The 19,785-nt window shown below is 48.1% G+C and overlaps 1 protein-coding gene across 2 annotated transcripts in view; it reads right to left on the minus strand.

Annotated features, from left to right (window-relative positions):
* The window catches only part of LOC136627520 (von Willebrand factor A domain-containing protein 5A-like), a 217,266-nt gene extending 212,203 nt beyond the window's left edge, over nucleotides 1-5,063 (minus strand). For both annotated transcript variants that reach the window (XM_066602699.1, XM_066602698.1), the window contains exon 1: nucleotides 5,004-5,063. The gene's annotated coding sequence lies outside the window, so the exon portion shown is untranslated. The remainder of the gene's footprint in view (nucleotides 1-5,003) is intronic.
* Nucleotides 5,064-19,785: the final 14,722 nt, after the last annotated feature.

Consider the following 19,785-nt stretch of genomic DNA (forward strand, 5'->3'; position numbering starts at 1 on the left):
TCCGTTCGGCTGCACAGAAAACAACGTCCACCAAATCAGACTCTGCCCCCTCTCTTGGAATCACCGGACACAGATCCCAATTACATGGGTTCTTCTGCATCCGCTGATTCCATAGAGAACTCAGGTGTTTGTTCACCATGTCGTTCTCTCACACGCCCTCCAATGCAGATGGCCAATGGCATGTCATCATCCAAACTGTGAGGTACAGGATGCAAAACCATCGGGTCTTTTATTTTATTATTGAATACAATGAACGAGGCATTCCGAGGGAACACCCAAAGATAGGAGAGGCCACGATTTTTTCCCCGTAATGTGATACAGAAAAAAAACCCGCTAATTTATATGGGGTTCGTATTCGTGCAAGATTTGTGCATCTCACAACACACAAATCTCACGCAATTTTTTTTTCGGTCGTGCGAAAGGGGCCTTAGGGAGACTTCACATCGATGAGAAAATTGTGCAAGCTTTGTGCATTGCGAGATACACAAAAAAACTCACAAAAATACAGCTTATTACAACGGGTGTTTTCACGTGGTGGATTTTTTTCTCACAACAATGCTGCGAAACGGGAAGACCGCAGCGCGTGCTATTTCCATGGTAGTCTTGCACAACAGAACATGCAGATATGCACATCGCATAGCACATGGGTGGGGTGTTTGAGCGCTTTGTGAGTTGTGCCTGAGAATGTAGGACACAACTCTGTTGCCCATCTGAATGAACCATCACTGTGAGATTTGATCACTTGATATTACACCCACAAAGCCTGAGGCTGCACTACTAATAGATTCTGATCACATCCCGTAAGATGTACTGTTATTATGGAGATGTCATGTGAGGCTAAATGACCAAATACATGAATGTCTCCACCTGCACACACGTAGGCCGCACTATTCACGGCAGTAAGCATGCAAATATTTATGTAGGTAATGTACACAAGGGTTTCTATATGTATGAAATAAGTGAAATGCAGGAGCTGTGAGCGGCACCATGACAGTAATAACTGAAGGGCGTTTCTTGTGCGTTACGGCAACTCCTGGTTATAAATCACCTGCATTTCTTTAATGGGTCATTGACAATATTAATCGCCAGGCAAACAGTTTTTCCTGTCTACGCCCATCAGTTTCTAACAGGAGAATTGTCAGAGGAATCACACATACTCCCATGTAAGCAAATACAGTAATACTGAACATCGGAGGAATTCATAATGCAAATGCCTCGTCCCATTGCAAATAGTGGCAGGAGGCAGAGAGAAGGAGGGAGCTCAGAGCACTGCTCCCAACTCTTCCAGCCTCCTCCCCCTGAACAGAGGGACACGGTATATCGGCGTAAAAGCCCAGCTGATATACAGTCGTCTGAATAAGCCCTTATACACAGTCATGTAACTTAGTAGAGAATTGACCCTCCAGCTGCTTTTCATTAGCAACACTTACTTTTGCAGCCTTTTGTTAACCCTGTCACAACTTTTTTTTAAATTTGTTGCTGCCATCAATTTCTAAAGGAGTTCATTTTTTGAAATTAAATGGAAAAATGTCTCACTTTCACCTTCTGATATGGGTTCTGTTCTATTGTGAATAAAATACGGTTATATGAGATTTACAAATCATTGCATCAATTCATCCTAACATCCATCCACAGGTATCAGAGGATTGAGTGTGTGGCAAAAAATATTCCCCACACCACTAATCCACCTCCATCAAAAATCACTGCCAGCAGCCATACTTACTGGTATGCTGATAGCCAGATACAAGGGCAGGTATAGCACCACTTCCCAACAGCGTGCAGACAGGCAGACTGCTATATGGAGGACAATTGCACAGGTGCAATATACTGATGAACAACCATCCACACACCTACAATATGCTGTGTGTGTGTGTTGGGTGTGTGGGGAGAGGGCGCTACTTGCACATAGATAAGGCATAGAAAGGTGTGCTGCACCAAGTAGGTATACTGCCTATTAACGCCTTAGGGACCAAGCCTGTTTGCGCCTAAATGACCAGGCCAATTTTTGGAAATATGACATGTGTCACTTTAACATAGAATAACTCTATAAAGGTTTTGCATATCCAAATAATTTTGACAATATTTTTTCGCAACTTATTGTACTTCATTAAGGGCTTATTTAGACGACCGTATATTGGCTCGGTTTTCCCGCCGAGCCGATGTACGGTGTCCCTGTCTGCAGGGGGGGGGGAGGATGGAAAAGCCAGAAGCAGGAACTGAGCTTCCGCCCCCTCTCCGCCCCTTGCCACTATTTGCAATAGGAGCGGTGATACAGGGGTGGAGCTAAGTCCCGCCGCTTAGCTCTGCCCCGACCCTCCCATTGCAAATAGTGGCGAGGGGAAGGGGCGGGGGCTCAGTTCCTGCTTCTGGCTCTTCCATCCCCCCCTCCTGCAGACAAGGACACCGTATAGCGGCTCGGTGTGAAAACCGAGCTGATATACGGTCGTCTAAATAAGCCCTTAAGTGGTAAAAATAGAGCAATAGAATTTGTGTATATTTATTAAAAGTGCCAAAATTGGGAACATTTTGAAAACATTGTCATTTTTTTCACATTTTCAATTGCAATATGTCAAATATGTGCAAACATACTATGCAAGTTTTTGATAAGTTATATATTTCCATCTGTTTACATTAGAAAAACTATTTTTTTTAACCATTTAGGAGATGTACAAATTTAACATTAATAATTATTAACATTTTGAGGAACACTTTATTTTCCTACACCAAGCCAAGATTGCAAAGGTTCATAGGTGTCAAAATGATAGATACCCCCACAAATGACCCCATTTTAAAAAATACACCCCTTAATGTATCCACTGAGGTGGGTCATGAGTATTTTGACCGCAGTGTTTCTTTTCAGGAGTTAATGCAATTTAGAGGAGAAAAAATAAAATGTCATATTTTTGCAAATATGTGATTTTAAAGACCGTTTTTTTATAATGCATGTGAAAATGAGGATTTACACCCTAAAATGGATACCCCTGTTTGTCCCGTGTTCAGAAATATACCCTTTGTGGCCCTAATCTTATGGCTGTATGCACTACAGGGCCCAAACCGAAAGGAGCAGCTGTGGCTTTCAGAACAGACATTTTGCTTGAAGGTGATTTAGGCCCCATTACCCACTCGTAGAGCCCTTGAGTGGCCAAAACAATAGAGAACCCCCACAAATGACCCCATTTTGAAAACTAGACCCCTTAGCTAATTCATCTAGGAGTGTATTGCGTATTTTGCGCCCACAGTTTATTTAATTAATCTAAACAGAAAAAAAAAATAGATTTTAAAATGACACAATTGCCAAAAAAAAATTAAAAACAGTGTTTTTTGTACAGCACACATATGAATGAAGAATTAGGCCTTTCTCACACAGGCGTTTGCAGAAATGCAGCGTTTTTCAACGCTGTGTTTACTGCAGATTCTGCACGGTTTTAGCAGCGCTGGCATGTGTTATGCCAGCGTTTTGGCTGCATTTTTAGCATAGCTGAAAACACAGCCAAGGCTGCTGATTAAGGAAAAAAATCAATACTCACCTAGCAGGTTAAACTGCTGTCCCCGTCGCCGCTGTTGGGACCTTGTGAAGCCGGCAGATTGCTCTGATTGGCTGACTGACAGCCAGCTGAGCCAATCAGAGGCAGCGCTGGATGAGTCCAATCATAGCCATTCAATGAATGAATGGCTATGATTGGACGCATCCAGCGCTGGCTCTGATTGGCTCAGCCGGCTGTCACTCAGCCGACTCAGCCAATCAGAGCAATCTCTCGCTGGAGGTGGGGATTTTGAATCCCTGTCACTACGAAAGTTCCCCTGCTGTCTGACAAGTCCTGAGAGCGCTGCCAGGGACAGCGAGATCACCTGTAAGGTGAGTATTGATTTTTTTTTTTGACTCAGGAAGTGCAGCTAGAGCGTTTATTGCTGCCAAAAGCGCGATACCAAGTTGTGCCGCATTTTCATCAGCACTGAAACCGCTGCCCATTCATTTCAATGGACAACGCAGGGCTGAAAACGTCCGAAAATATAACATGCAACACTGTCAAAGTGCAGACTCAGCGTTTTCAGCCTTGCGTGAACAGTCCCTCTGAAATGAATGGGAGCGTTGTACAGTGTTTAGCGCTGTGCTGTAAAAGGTTAGTCTGGCTTCACAAAGCTGAGAATCATGCATGAGTTTTGTGCATTGTTAGACACATAAAACTAGTGAGAATATGAACTCCATACTTCTGAATGGATCATACACATGAGCGATGTTTTCCCTCACTGTAATGCAGCAAGGGAAAAAATTGTGGCATGTTCTATTTTTTTACATTCCTTTGAACTCAGGACCCATTGATGTTAATGGGACCTAAAATGCATTATATGGCTCTCGCATGCCGTGCGATGTGAGGTTACCAATTGAAATCAATGGGAAACACTGCCAATCTTTTCACAGAAGGGATGCTAGGAGATTTTGCCTGAAAAATCGCCTCTCATCTGTGGGTATAAGACAAGTTAACGAGTGTGATATTGGGCCAAGTTTCTCAGCCTGATATCATGCTCACCACGTGCAGTTAGCCTGAGGCAGCAATGAAGATGGAACTGGTCTGCTGTTATAGCCATCAGTGCTAGGAAATGACAAGTTGTGTGTAAGATGCGTTAAAAAGAGCACCAGTCTTATAAACGGCTGTAGTTTGCTTGGACTGTGCACTGGCTCTTCAGCAGAACCATTCTTAACATCCTCCTCTGACCACTTTCGTCAATTAGATTTCTGAAACTGATCCACAGAAAACTTGTCATGTGATCTCATCTTGCAATGCTCCAATCGTGAAAGGGCGGGGACTCAAATAAAGGGTCCACTGAGTGTACATTTACTGTATGCTGCATGTACTATGCCTATTATATATACACTATACTGTATACTACATTTTCCTGTATATATGTACTGTATACTATTTGTACTGTATTTATTTATATATATTATCCATACTAGTACATGCGCTATACAATATATACATATACTGTTGCATGTACATTACCTCAGTCTTCTCAGTGCGTCTGCCTCTCCTGTGTAATGAGCTCCGGATTTGTTTCTGTTACTTCCCATAAGCTTGTATATAGGAGGAGGCTGCCGTGTCATAGATGATGGGAGTGTCGGTGGCAGATTCCCCCAGCAGCTCTGCAGTCTGTGGGCACAGAACACATCAGCCGGCCATCAATCACCGGGATACCCTGCAATATGGTACTGTACGGAACCGCGAACTGTGATAATCTGCAGGAATACTGCGGGTATTTATCATCAGGAGATGTTTTACACCATATCCTACAATATGATACTGTACAGAGCCGTGAACTGTGATAATCTCCAGGAATACTGCGGGTATTTATCATCAGGAGATGTTTTACACCATATCCTACAATATGATACTGTACAGAGCCGTGAACTGTGATAATCTCCAGGAATACTGCGGGTATTTATCATCAGGAGATGTTTTACACCATATCCTACAATATGATACTGTACGGAGCCGTGAACTGTGATAATCTGCAGGAATACTGCGGGTATTTATCATCAGGAGATGTTTTACACCATATCCTGCAATGATACTGTACAGAGCCGTGAACTGTGATAATCTGCAGTAACACGGGTATTTATCATCAGGAGATGTTTTACACCATATCCTACAATATGATAGTGTACAGAGCCGTGAACTGTGATAATCTGCAGGAATACTGCGGGTATTTATCATCAGGAGATGTTTTACACCATATCCTACAATATGATACTGTACGGAGCTGTGAACTGTGATAATCTGTAGGAATACTGCGGGTATTTATCATCAGGAGATGTTTTACACCATATCCTGCAATATGATACTGTACGGACCCGTGAACTGTGATAATCTCCAGGAATACTGCGGGTGTTTATCATCAGGAGATGTTTTACACCATATCCTGCAATATGATACTGTACGGAGCTGTGAACTGTGATAATCTGCAGGAATACTGCGGGTATTTATCATCAGGAGATGTTTTACACCCGCTTTCTGGCAGCTTTTCTTCTCTTCTTCCTCAATTTAAAGATGCAACAAATGTATCAAATGTCGCACAATGCTGATAAATGTGTTGTATGATTAAACACGGCATGTCTAGATGTGGAGACACTTTGTACACCGCCGGCTACTGGGGGAGATGGCAACAGATTTTGCAACTTTTTAAAAAGTCACATGATAAATGTCTCTAAAAGCTTCACTCCGCTCACACCTCGCCCCCTTCCCCAGACACTTCTGAAAACGGAATAGGCGTAACATCTGTTCTTTTGGGTGCAGATTACACCAGAAATCTGGCACAGCATCAGTAATAAGCTATAGTGGACTGCTGAACCTGTGTATCTAATCCTGTCATGTGTGATACTGTACTGCTGAACCTGTGTATCTAATCCTTTCATGTGTGATACTGTGCTGCTAAACCTGTGTATCTAATCCTGTCATGTGGGATACTGAGCTGCTGAGCCTGTGTATCTAATCCTGTCATGTGTAATATTGTGCCGTGAGCCTGTGTATCTAATCTTGTCAAGTGTGATACTGTGCTGTTGAGCCTGTGTATCTAATCCTGTCATGTGTGATACTGTGCTGTGAGCCAGTGTATCTAATCTTATGTGTGATACTGTCTGTAAGGCAAGTGTATCCAAGCTTACAGTATAATATGATAAGTGTAACTAAGCCGTCTGTGCTGTGACCGTCCTCCTGAGTAGATGTGTGTTAGCAGCTCCTGACAGCAGCATGGGGGGGTGAGAGGGAAAGCAGGCTGAGGCTTCAGGAAAGGCCCCTCTGCTGGAGGCTCCACCTTTCACACTAGGCCGGCGGATGTGACATCACAAATATATCTTCAGGGTCTCTTTGTGTGTCATCTAAGGAGGGGGAGAAGAGGACGCTGGATGTGCCCTCAGTCAGGGGGGCCATAAAGAGGAAGACATGAGGGATTAAGACATGTTTATTCCTGCAAGATGGTGAAGGGTACAGTAATGGTGCATACTGTGTGACATGGTCAGAGTTCGCATGGAAAATGAACAAAATGGTTATTTAAATAGCGCCAACTAATGAGAATGAGACCTGAAATGTGTGGCGTCCCGCACAGCACACGGACGGAGTGCGCAACTAGCTATCAGTCATGTGAATCAGGCCTGATGAAGAGTCCGAGGCAAATCGCAGGCACCGCGAGTGCCTAACTGAATATGGTTCCAAGATAGCAAGGAACGTAGGTGAGTCTGAGGAGGTGATAACACAGGGGGAGCTTTTCCTAGTAAAGCCTCAGGCAGACATTGCAACACTTCCTGATACCAGGTGCCATCCGTCACACACTCTGTAGCTGCAGGCTACATGCTAAAGCATCTCTTACCATGTCACACCCATGTGACAAAACTGTGTTGCTGGCAGAAAGTCAGAAAGATCTTGCACATGCTAAAAGATAAAGAAGGAACTGAAGACGCCGGCCTCGTATGTGAATAGCAAGAAAACTAAGATCATGACAACAGTCGGTAATGGTACAGGAAAACTCAAAAGCAACAATGAAGAAATCAAAGCAATTCAAGACTTCATCTTCCTCGGATCAAAAATCAACCGCAATGCCTAATCAGGACCCGAAATAAAACAATGAATCCAATTACGCCACAGCGAAGTGTTAAGTGTGGATGAGATCTGAAAAAGGGAGACACAAGCATTGCAATAAAATGCCGGATAGTCAATGCAGCCATCTTTCCAATCACAGCTTACCGCTAGAAATGAGCGAGCGCACTCGTCCGAGCTTGATGCTTGTTGGAGCATAAGGGTGTTCGAGATCCTCGTTACTCGAGACAAGCATCACGCGGCACTCAACTCCATTACATTTCCTTCCCTGAGGATTTGTGCGCCCTTTTCTGGCCAATAGAAACACAGGTAAGGCTTTACAACTTCCTCCTGTGACGTTCCAGCCCTATCCAATCCCCCTGCAGTGAGTGGCTGGCGAGATCAGGTGTCACCCGAGTATATAAATCAGTCCCTCCCGCGGCTCGCCACAGACACACGCTAAGAGAGATCAGGGAAAGTGCTGCTGATGCTGCTGCTGCTATAGGGACAGTGTTAGCGTCTTCAAGAACCACAACGGTCCTTCTTAGGGCCACAGCTCACCTAGTGCTTTACTGTTGTGGCTGCTGTGAGCAGTTTTGCACAATTTTTTTTTTATGTATATCGGGCGTGCAGGCTGTAGCGTTCTCAGGCTGCAGTCTGTACTTCAGTATAGGGGCAGTATTGGTCAGGCAGGGACAGTGGTAGTGTAGAATCCTGTCTACAAGAACCCCAACGGTTCTTCTTAGGGCAACCTGTGACCATGTGCATTTAACTCCGTGGTTGCTGGGAGTTGTAGTACCTCTGTATTGCACAGCAGAACCTGCGTGCAGCCATCATTTAAACATTTTTCTGTCTGCACTTTGTGTTGCGTCAGTTCAGTCTGCCTCTAAGTGTACGCCAAGAAACCACACATTTTCTACAATGCTCTGTGTTATACGTGTGCTGTCTCACAAGTGCACGGTGTGCCCGACGCCCATAGATTGAAAGTGCAGTACACACTGCATAGCTTCAGCCTGCATTGCATAGAAAAATAATAAGATTTTTTTTTAAATTCCATTTTACGGCTACCGGAGACCCAGTGCATTTGCGTGCGTGGCCTGTGGGACTTCACGTCCATCCAAACTGCATAGTTCACAGCAAGGCCTAAGTGCAGCCTTCCTTATAATTTATCTCTGGCTTCATTTTGCGTTATATTACCGCTGACAGCCACCAACTGCGCGGCAATAATTCACAAACATTTTTACACTGCTCTGTCTCTGCTCGATTCTTAATCCAGCATGCTGAGGGGTAGGGGTAGGGGCAGAGGACGTGGACGCGGTCGCGGTCGAGGACGCAGAGTCCCAAGTGAGGGTGTGGGCATAGGACGAGTTCCTGGTCCAGGTGAATCACAGCCGACTGCTGCGGGAGTAGGAGAGAGGACAGATTCTGGGGTCCCCAGCTTCATATCACAATTTTTGGGTCCACGTCGTAGACCTTTATTAAAAAATGAGCAGTGTGAGCAGGTCCAGTCGTGGATGGCAGAAAGTGCATCCAGCAATCGATCGACCACACAGTCTTCTACGCCGTCCACTGCTGCAACTCTGAATCCTCTGGCTGCTGCTCTTCCTTCCTCCCAGCCTCCTCACTCCATGAAAATGACACATTCTGAGGAGCAGGCAGACTCCCAGGAACTTATCTCGGGCCCCTGCCAGATTGGGCAACAATGGTTCCTCTCCCACCGGAGGAGTTTGTCGTGACCGATGCCCAACCTTTGGAAAGTTCCCGGGGTCCGGGGGATGAGGCTGGGGACTTCCGGCAACTGTCTCAAGACCTTTCAGTGGGGGAGGAGGACGATGACGATGAGACACAGTTGTCTATCAGTGAGGTAGTAGTGAGGGCAGTAAGTCCGAGGGAGGAGCACACTGAGGATTCGGAGGAAGGGCTGCTGGACGATGAGGTGACTGACCCCACCTGGTGTGATAAGCCAACTGAGGACAGGTCTTCAGAGGGGGACGCAATTGCAGCCGCAGGACAGGTTGGAAGAGGCAGTGGGGTGGCCAGGGGTAGAGGGAGGGCAAGAGCGAATAATCCACCAGCAGTTTCCCAAAGCACCCCCTCGCGCCAAGCCACCATGCAGAGGCCAAGGTGCTCTAAGGTGTGGCAGTTTTTCACTGAGACGGCGGATGACTGTCGAACAGTGGTGTGCAACCTTTGTCGCGCCAAGATCAGCCGGGGAGCCACCACCAGCAGCCTCACCACCACCAGTATGCGCAGGCATATGATGGCCAAGCACCCCACAAGGTGGGACGAAGGCCGTTCGCCGCCTCCAGCTTGCGCCACTGCCTCTCCCCCTGGACCCCAACCTGCCACTGAGATCCAACCCACCTCTCACGACACAGGCACGACCATCTCCTGGCCTGGACCCACACCCTCACCTCTGCTGTCCTTGGCCCCATCCAGCAATGACTCTCAGCGCAGCGTCCAGCTGTCGCTAAGAGAATCGTTGGAGCGAAAGTGCAAATACGCCGCCACGCACCCGCACGCTCAAGCCAAATTGATCAGCCTGGAGATGCTCCCCTACAGGCTGGTGGAAACTGAGGCGTTCAAAAACATGATGGTGGCGGCAGCCCTGCGCTACTCTGTCCCCAGTCGCCACTATTTTTCACGGTGTGCCATCCCAGCCCTGCACGACCATGTCTCACGCAACATCGTACGCGCCCTCACCAACTCGGTTACTGATAAGGTCCACTTAACAACGGACACGTGGACAAGCACAGGCGGGCAGGGCCACTATATCACCCTGACGGCACATTGGGTGAATTTAGTGGAGGCTGGGACCGAGTCAGAGCCTGGGACTGCTCATGTACTACCCACCCCCAGAATTGCGGGCCCCAGATCGGTGCTGGTATCTGCGGCGGTGTATGCCACCTCCACTAAACCTTCCTCCTCCAACGCAACCTCTACCTCGCAATCAAGACTTGTCAGCAGCAGCACGTCGACAGCAGTTGGTGTCGCGCGGCAGCACAGCGGTGGGCAAGCGTCAGCAGGCCGCGCTGAAACTACTCAGCTTAGGAGAGAAGAGGCACACGGCCCACAAACTGTTGCATGGTCTGACAGAGCAGACTGACCGCTGGCTTTCGCCACTGAGCCTCCAACCGGGCATGGTCGTGTGTGACAACGGCCGTAACCTGGTGGCGGCTCTGCAGCTTGGCAGCCTCACGCACGTGCCATGCCTGGCCCACGTCTTTAATTTGGTGGTTCAGCGGTTTCTGAAAGGCTACCCACACTTGTCAGACCTCCTCGGCAAGGTGCGCCGGGTCAGCGCACATTTCCGCAAGTCCAACACGGACACTGCCACCCTGCGCACCCTGCAACATCGGTTTAATTTGCCAGTGCACCGACTGCTTTGCGACGTTCCCACATGGTGGAACTCTACGCTTCACATGTTGTCCCGGCTGTATGAGCAGCGTAGAGCTATAGTGGAATACCAACTCCAACATGGGCGGTGAAGTGGGAGTCAGCCTCCTCAATTCTTTACAGAGGAGTGGGCCTGGATGGCAGATATCTGCCAGGTCCTTGGAAAATTTGAGGAGTCCACCCTGATGGTGAGCGGCAATGCTGCAATCATTAGCATCACCATTCCCCTGCTATGCCTCTTGAGAAGTTCCCTGCAAAGCATAAAGGCTGATGCTTTGCGGGCGGAAACAGAGGCGGGGGAAGACAGTATGTCGCTGGATAGTCAGAGCACCCTCATGTCTATATCTCAGCATGTGGAGGAGGAGGAGGGGGAGGAGCCTGAGGAGGAAGAGACAGCTGGGCCCACTGCAGAGGGTACCCATGCTGCTTGCCTCTCATCCATTCAGCGTGTATGGCCTGAGGAGGAGGAGGATACTCAAAGTGATCTTCCTAGTGAGGACAGCCATATATTGCGTACAGGTACCCTGGCACACATGGCTGACTTTATGTTAGTATGCCTTTCTCGTGACCCTCGTGTTAGAAGCATTCTGGCCACTACGGATTACTGGGTGTACACACTGCTTGACCCACGGTATAAGGAGAACCTTTCCACTCTCATTCCAGAAGAGGAAAGGGGTTTGAGGGTGATGCAATACCACAGGGCCCTGGTGGACAAACTGATGGTAAACTTCCCATCTGACAGCGCTAGTGGCAGAAGGCACAGTTCCGAGGGCCAAGTAGAAGGGGAGGCGCGGAGATCAGGCAGCATGTTCAGCGCAGCAGGGGAACACTCTCCAAGGCCTTTGCCAGCTTTATGGCTCCCCAGCAAGACTGTCTCACACCTCCCCAGTCCAGGCTAAGTCGGAGGGAGCACTGTAAGAAGATGGTGAGGGGGTACGCAGCAGATCGTACCACCGTCCTCCGTGACGCCTCTGCTCCGTACAACTACTGGGTGTCAAAGCTGGACACGTGGCCCGAACTCGCGCTGTATGCCCTGGAGGTGTTGGTGTGCCCTGCGGCTAGCGTCTTGTCAGAGAGGGTGTGTAGTGCAGCTGGGGAAATCATCACGGACAAGCGTACTCGCCTGTCAACTGACAGTGCCGACAGGCTTACACTCATAAAGATGAACAAAGCCTGGATTTCCCCAGACTTCTCTTCTCCAGCAGCGGACAGCAGCGCTACCTAAAGAGCTTTGTCAATCTGTGTATGATATTCGTCCTCCTCCTCCGGCTCCTTCTCCTGAAACATCTCGTTCACAGCGAACGGGCAATTTTTCTGTGGGCCAAAAGGCTCATATAACTTTTCTAAATAATATTTATCTGTTTCAATTCTCATTAAAGCATTGAAACTTCCACCTGAACCAATTTTTTTTAGACTGGGCTGCCTCCAGGCCTAGTTAAAAATTAAGCCACAGTACGCTAAGTGATTAATGGGTTTCACCTGCCCTCTGGGTTGGGCATCGGCAATTTTTCTGGGGTACATTTGTACTGTCGGAACACCAATTTTTCGGGCCCTCGCCTACAATGTAATCCAAGTACACCACTGTGTCTGGGGTTGGCCTACACTTTTGCTACAGAAATGTAACTCTGTTCTGCCTACCTTTTACTTCTGCCACAGTAATGCTACAGGGGTCTGACTATACTTCAGCAACAGAAATGTAACTTCGGTCTGCCGATACTTCTGCTCCTGAAATGTTACCTTAGTTGGTGTATACAGTTACTACTGTAATTTTAGTGGCTCTGCCCCTAATGCTTCAACGGAAATGTTACTGGGGCAGGTCTATACTGCTATAACAAAAATGTAACTAATAGTGGGCTCTGCCCATACTGCTTCTACGTTAATGTTACTGGGGCCTGTCTATACTGCTACTACTGAAATCTTACCAATACAATGCTCTCCCTACACTCCTGCCAGGGAAATGTGAATCTGCTGCTTTGCCCATACTGCTTTGACGTAAATCTTACTGGGGCCTGTCTATTCTGCTACTACTGAAATCTTACCAATACTATGCTTTCACTACATGCTGCCAGGGAAATGTTTATCTGCTGCTTTGCCCATACTGCTTCTACGTAACTGTTACAGCGGTCTGACTACACTGCTACTACTGAAATGTTACATATGCTTTGCTCTCCCTACACTGCTGCCAGGGAAATGTGAATCTGCTGCTTTGCCCATACTGCTTCTACGTAAGTGTTACTCGGCTCTGCCTATACTGCTGTTACTGCAATGTTACAGGGTAGTGGAAACGGAGGCTTCCCAAAGACATGATGGTGGCGAGGCCGCGCTACTAGGTTCCACAGGCGCGACAACTTTTCAGCGACGCGGTCACTGGGAAGGTGCATATAACCACAGAGACGGGGACAGGACACGTACTGCCTCAAAAACTTCCCCGTCCTCCTCCAACAATGAAAACATACTTGGCCGAAGCCTACCTGTATTTCATCTGTCGTTAGCTCTGCTGTCCAGGGCACTGCAATGGAATATATTTATGTACCGCCGGTGGGTTCCAGGGAGCCACCCATGCTGTCGGTCCACAGGGACTTCACATAGGGGATTTGTACCTGCCTGTGTCTATGTATTAAAATCCCCGGTCAGACTGGGGCATGCAGTGTGGGCCGAAGCCCACCTGCATTTAATCTGACGTTGCCTCAGCTGTGCTGGGCACTGCAATGGGATTTATTTGTGTACCGCCGGTGGCTTCCTGGGACCCACCCATGCTGTCGGTCCACACGGAGTTGTAACTGCATGTGTCTACTTATAAAGAACCCCAGTCTGACTGGGGCATACAGTGTGGGCCAAAGCCCACCTGTATTTAATCTGACGTTACCTCAGCTATGCTGGGCAATGCAATGGGATTTATTTATGTACCGCCGGTGGGTTCCAGGGAGCCACCCATGCTGTCGGTCCACAGGGACTTCACATTAGGGAGTTGTAACTGCCTATGTATACTTATAAAAAACCCCAGTCTGACTGGGGCATGCAGTGTGGGCCGAAGCCCACCTGAATTTAAGCTGATGTTACCTCAGCTGTGCTGGGCACTGCAATGGGATTTATTTAGGCTACTGCCGGTGGCTTCCTGGAACCCACCCATGCTGTCGGTCCACACGGAGTTCTAACTGCATGTGTCTACTTATAAAGAACCTCAGTCTGACTGGGGCATACAGTGTGGGCCAAAGCCCACCTGTATTTAATCAGATGTTACCTCAGCTGTACTGGGCAATGCAATGGGATTTATTTATGTACCGCCGGTGGGTTCCAGGGAGCCACCCATGCTGTCGGTCCACAGGGACTTCACATAGGGGATTTGTACCTGCCTGTGTCTATGTATTAAAATCCCCGGTCAGACTGGGGCATGCAGTGTGGGCCGAAGCCCACCTGCATTTAATCTGACATTACTTCAGCTGTGCTGGGCACTGCAATGGGATTTATTTGTCTACCGCTGGTGGCTTCCTGGGACCCACCCATGCTGTCGGTCCACACGGAGTTGTAACTGCATGTGTCTACTTATAAAGAACCCCAGTCTGACTGGGGCATACAGTGTGGGCCAAAGCCCACCTGTATTTAATCTGACGTTACCTCAGCTATGCTGGGCAATGCAATGGGATTTATTTATGTACCGCCGGTGGGTTCCAGGGAGCCACCCATGCTGTCGGTCCACAGGGACTTCACATAGGGGATTTGTACCTGCCTGTGTCTATGTATTAAAATCCCCGGTCAGACTGGGGCATGCAGTGTGGGCCGAAGCCCACCTGCATTTAATCTGACATTACCTCAGCTGTGGTGGGCACTGCAATGGGATTTATTTATGTACCGCCGGTGGCTTCCTGGGACGCTCCCATGCTGTGGGTCCACATGGACTTCACCTTAGGGAGTTGTACTTGCCTGTGTATACTTATAAAAAACCCTAGTCTGACTGGGGCATGCAGTGTGGGCCAAAGCCCACCTGTATTTAATCTTCCGTTACCTCAGCTGTGCTGGGCAATGCAATGGGATTTTTTTAATGTACCGCCGGTGGGTTCCAGGGAGCCACCCATGCTGTCGGTCCACAGGGACTTCACATAGGGGATTTGTACCTGCCTGTGTCTATGTATTAAAAACCCCGGTCAGACTGGGGCATGCAGTGTGGGCCGAAGCCCACCTGCATTTAATCAGACATTACTTCAGCTGTGCTGGGCACTGCAATGGGATTTATTTATGTACCGCCGGTGGGTTCCAGGGAGCCACCCATGCTGTCGGTCCACACGGAGTTGTAACTGCATGTGTCTACTTATAAAGAACCCCAGTCTGACTGGGGCATGCAGTGTGGGCCGAAGCCCACCTGCATTTAATCTGACGTTACCTCAGCTGTGCTGGGCAATGCAATGGGATTTTTTTAATGTACCGCCGGTGGGTTCCAGGGAGCCACCCATGCTGTCGGTCCACAGGGACTACACATAGGGGATTTGTACCTGCCTGTGTCTATGTATTAAAAACCCCGGTCAGACTGGGGCATGCAGTGTGGGCCGAAGCCCACCTGCATTTAATCTGACATTACTTCAGCTGTGCTGGGCAATGCAATGGGATTTATTTATGTACCACCGGTGGGTTCCAGGGAGCCACCCATGCTGTCAGTCCACACGGAGTTGTAACTGCATGTGTCTACTTATAAAGAACCCCAGTCTGACTGGGGCATGCAGTGTGGGCCGAAGCCCACCTGCATTTAATCTGACGTTACCTCAGCTGTGCTGGGCAATGCAATGGGATTTTTTTAATGTACCGCCGGTGAGTTCCAGGGAGCCACCCATGCTGTTGGTCCACACGGAGTTGTAACTGCATTTGTCTACTTATAAAGAACCCCAGTCTGACTGGGGCATGCAGTGTGGGCCAAAGCCCACCTGCATTTAAACTGACGTTACCTCAGCTGTGCTGGGCACTGCAATGGGATTTATTTATGTACCGCCGGTGGCTTACTGGGACCCACCCATGCTGTGGGTCCACACGGACTTCACATTAGGGAGTTGTACCTGCCTGTGTATACTTATAAAAAACCCTAGGCTGACTGGGGCATGCAGTGTGGGCCGAAGCCCACCTGTATTTAATCTGACGTTAGCTCTACTATCCGGGGCACTGCATTGGGACAAACTACAGGAGCAATACAGCGCTAATGAGACGTGCACAGCTACGCTAGCATTGGAGTCCGCTGTAGGCCCGCGATTGCTGAGGGTCTGTGCAGAGGCCTCTGTCCTGGGTGCAGTGAAAGTCCGCTTCCTGCCTAGGTTTGCTGAATCTGTGGGCCGAGGCCTATGCCGTGGGCGAGGGGCAAGTCTGCCATGTTTGGCCGCTCAGATCAATTTTTTGTTCATTTCTTGGGTTTCCTAGGAACCACCTATGCTGTTAGTGCAAACTTAGTTCCCATCGCGGTGTTTGACCTGTCTGACACAAAGACACTGACTGAGTTGGGTAGGGGGCAGAGCACAGACGGCTTTCTGCTTGCAGTGTCGATTGAGCTATGCGACACCTTGCAGGGAGGTTGGGCAGCATGTAACCCAGGGGAAGAGGCAGCGGTGTGTCCCGCAGGCAGTGCTTGTGCTTAGTTGGAGGTAGTGTGGTGCTTAGCTAAGGTATGCCTTGCTAATGAGGGTTTTCTCCGAAGTAAAAATTGTTAGGGGGGGGGGGGCACTCTTGCCGCTATTGTGGCTTAATAGTGGGACCTGGGAACCTGAAATGCAGCCCAGCATGTTGCCCCTCGCCTGCCCTATCCGTTTCTGTGTCATTTCCATCACAACCTTAGAGAGCATCGGCGATATACAAAAATGCTCGAGTCGCCCATTGACTTCAATGGGGTTCGTTACTCGAAACGAACCCTCGAGCATCGCGGAAAGTTTGACTCGAGCAACGAGCACCCGAGCATTTTGGTGCTCGCTCATCTCTACTTACCGCTGCAAAGTTGGACACTGAAGATGATGAACTGAGGGAGGACAGGGAAGGAGAGAGGAGGGGGGAAAAAGGAGGAGGAGGGGGAGGGAGAGGAGGAGCTTCTTGTAGATTGGTATTAGGTTCAAATCTGACCAGGGACAACAAGTGCTGCAAGACTTCCTCACCATCCACCTGGGACAGGGAGAATGCATTAAACATGGCCAACAACACACCTCCCCTATCCTATACAACAGACCTCCCATGTTAGATGAACCAACTCAAAGCCCTGCAGCTTACTGGTATACCATAGGGTTTGCAATTGTGACTTGGTCCTTTAGCGAATGGGGGCCCATGGGCACCGCCATTTCACCACTGCGGGCCAGCTGTAGGAGGCACTCAGGAAGGGGTGGGATGTTACCCAGAGAGCCAGCAGCCAATTGCAAGCTACAGACTTCCCTAGCGCATGGACCTCCCTTCCACTGAGATACTGCAGTTGTGGTTTTTGACCAAACAAAAAAAATGCATTTATTGTTTAAATCCACATGTGGCTCTAGTATATGCCGTTTCTTCAAAAAATACATGTGGTTTTTGAATAATTTTTGGATGTTTTTTTAAATTCTGGTTCAAAAATGCAACAAAAAAACATAAACACCGCCTGAGCAGCTACAAACAAATTTTCATGTAGTCCAGGAAAGATGTGCACCCAGGCCCCTGAGCCTGTAGTTATGCCCCTACTGCAGTCCTAGCAGAGATTAGAGCTCTTAGTTTGCATAGTAACGCTATACCTACAACGGAGGACATGGAGGCTTATATATCTAAATTGGAGAACTCATATAAAACAGAGTTGGCCTTAGTTTGTAACGAGACACAACAAATGGACTCCAGGGTCACAATCACAGATGACATAGAAAATAGGGGAAGGAGAAATGACATTAGAATGCGGGTTATTTCTGAAGAAATAGAGCTGCAAAACTTGGAGTAAATGCTTTGCCATATCTTCAGCTCCATTTTAGAAGTCCCCCAGGACTCTTCCCTTGAGCTTGACCCTTATCAGCCCCAATATATTATCTGTCATGTCCATCGGTACCAAGTGAAGAAGAGCATAATGAGAAAGATGTGCCAGATGTCAATTAGTGGACGTCTGTTGCATCTTGCACCCACAAGACACAGACTACACTTTTTTCTCACAGTTTTTTTTACTGGGGTATTATGCCCTATCCTGGCATCCTACGGCCGCTATTAGAAATATGAGTGCTCCACTCCTCTGCAAAGAGAACACAGCAATGCTGGCTGTGTGTTCCTAGCTGAAACACTGAGGAAGGGGTGCGACAGCCCCGAAACACATCTATCACTATATGCTGGATTAACTTTTAATAAAAACAGAGGAGATGAGCTTAAAAACACGAGCTTGTGCCTCTTGGAGTCAAAAGGATTGCGCCAACTACCACATTTTTTCCTATATTTATCTCATGCTGTTGGAGATATGATATGGTGAGATCATGCTCAGATGTTTTTTTCTCTCGATACCTGATCAAATAGATCACCAATGGACTTGACGACTAAATGATGATCTTTTGAAAGATAATATATGTATATTCTCCAACAAATTAATATTTTTGAAATTTGACATAAACAAATGCTATCTCCAGCTACATTGGCGAACCTAGTCAGGACTAGAAAGGAGCTTAAATCAAAAATAAGACCAAAAATATCTCCACTTTAGATACCAGTGCAAAAGTTTTTATTATGAATATTCCAAAAAAGCAGGCAAGCCCTTATCTCGTCTTATACAGCCAAGAGCCACACAAACATATATCCTCCGAATTAAGAATTCAGGAAGTATAGACACTAGAGATGAGCGAACACCAAAATGTTCGGGTGTTCGTTATTCGGAACGAACTTCCCGCGATGTTCGAGGGTTCGTTTCGAACAACGAACCCCATTGAAGTCAATGGGCGACCAGAGCATTTTTGTATTTCGCCGATGCTCGCTAAGGTTTTCATGTGTGAAAATCTGGGCAATTCAAGAAAGTGATGGGAATGACACAGAAACGGATAGGGCAGGCGAGGGGCTACATGTTGGGCTGCATCTCAAGTTCCCAGGTCCCACTATTAAGCCACAATACCGGCAAGAGTGGGCCCCCCCCCCTCCCAACAACTTTTACTTCTGAAAAGCCCTCATTAGCATGGCATACCTTTGCTAAGCACCACACTAGCTACAACAAAGCACAATCACTGCCTGGATGACACTCCGCTGCCACTTCTCCTGGGTTACATGCTGACCAACCGCCCCTCCTCCCCCCCACAGCGCACACCAAAGTGTCCCTGCGCAGCCTTCAGCTGCCCTCATGCCACGCCACACTCATGTCTATTTAGAAGTGCGTCTGCCATGAGGAGGAACCGCAGGCACACACTGCAGAGGGTTGGCATGGCTAGGCAGCGACCCTCTTTAAAAGTGGCGGGGCGATAGCCCACAATGCTGTACAGAAGCAATGAGAAATAGAATCCTGTGCCACCGCCATCAGGAGCTGCACACGTAGGCATAGCAATGGGGAACCTATGTGCCACACACTATTCATTCTGTCAAGGTGTCTGCATGCCCCAGTCAGACTGGTAATATGTACCTTAACAGTAACCGCGTTGGTGGTAATGTGGTGGTGACTGCGGACCTAGTAGCACGGTTGTATTTTGTTGGTTTTCGGAATGCGGCCAGAATTAAGTGGGCCGTGGCGGGGGGATGGTGTGGGGGCTCTCTTGTTGTGTCGGTAAAGGTGAAATTCTTGGACTGCCACCAGACGAACCAATGCAAAGACATTTGCCAAGAATGTTTTCCCTGTTGGAGGAGGAGGGGGATGTTTTTGAGGCACTACGTGTCCTCTCCACGTGTC

This window comes from Eleutherodactylus coqui, chromosome 5 (assembly GCF_035609145.1).
Source record: "Eleutherodactylus coqui strain aEleCoq1 chromosome 5, aEleCoq1.hap1, whole genome shotgun sequence".
NCBI lineage: Eukaryota > Metazoa > Chordata > Amphibia > Anura > Eleutherodactylidae > Eleutherodactylus > Eleutherodactylus coqui.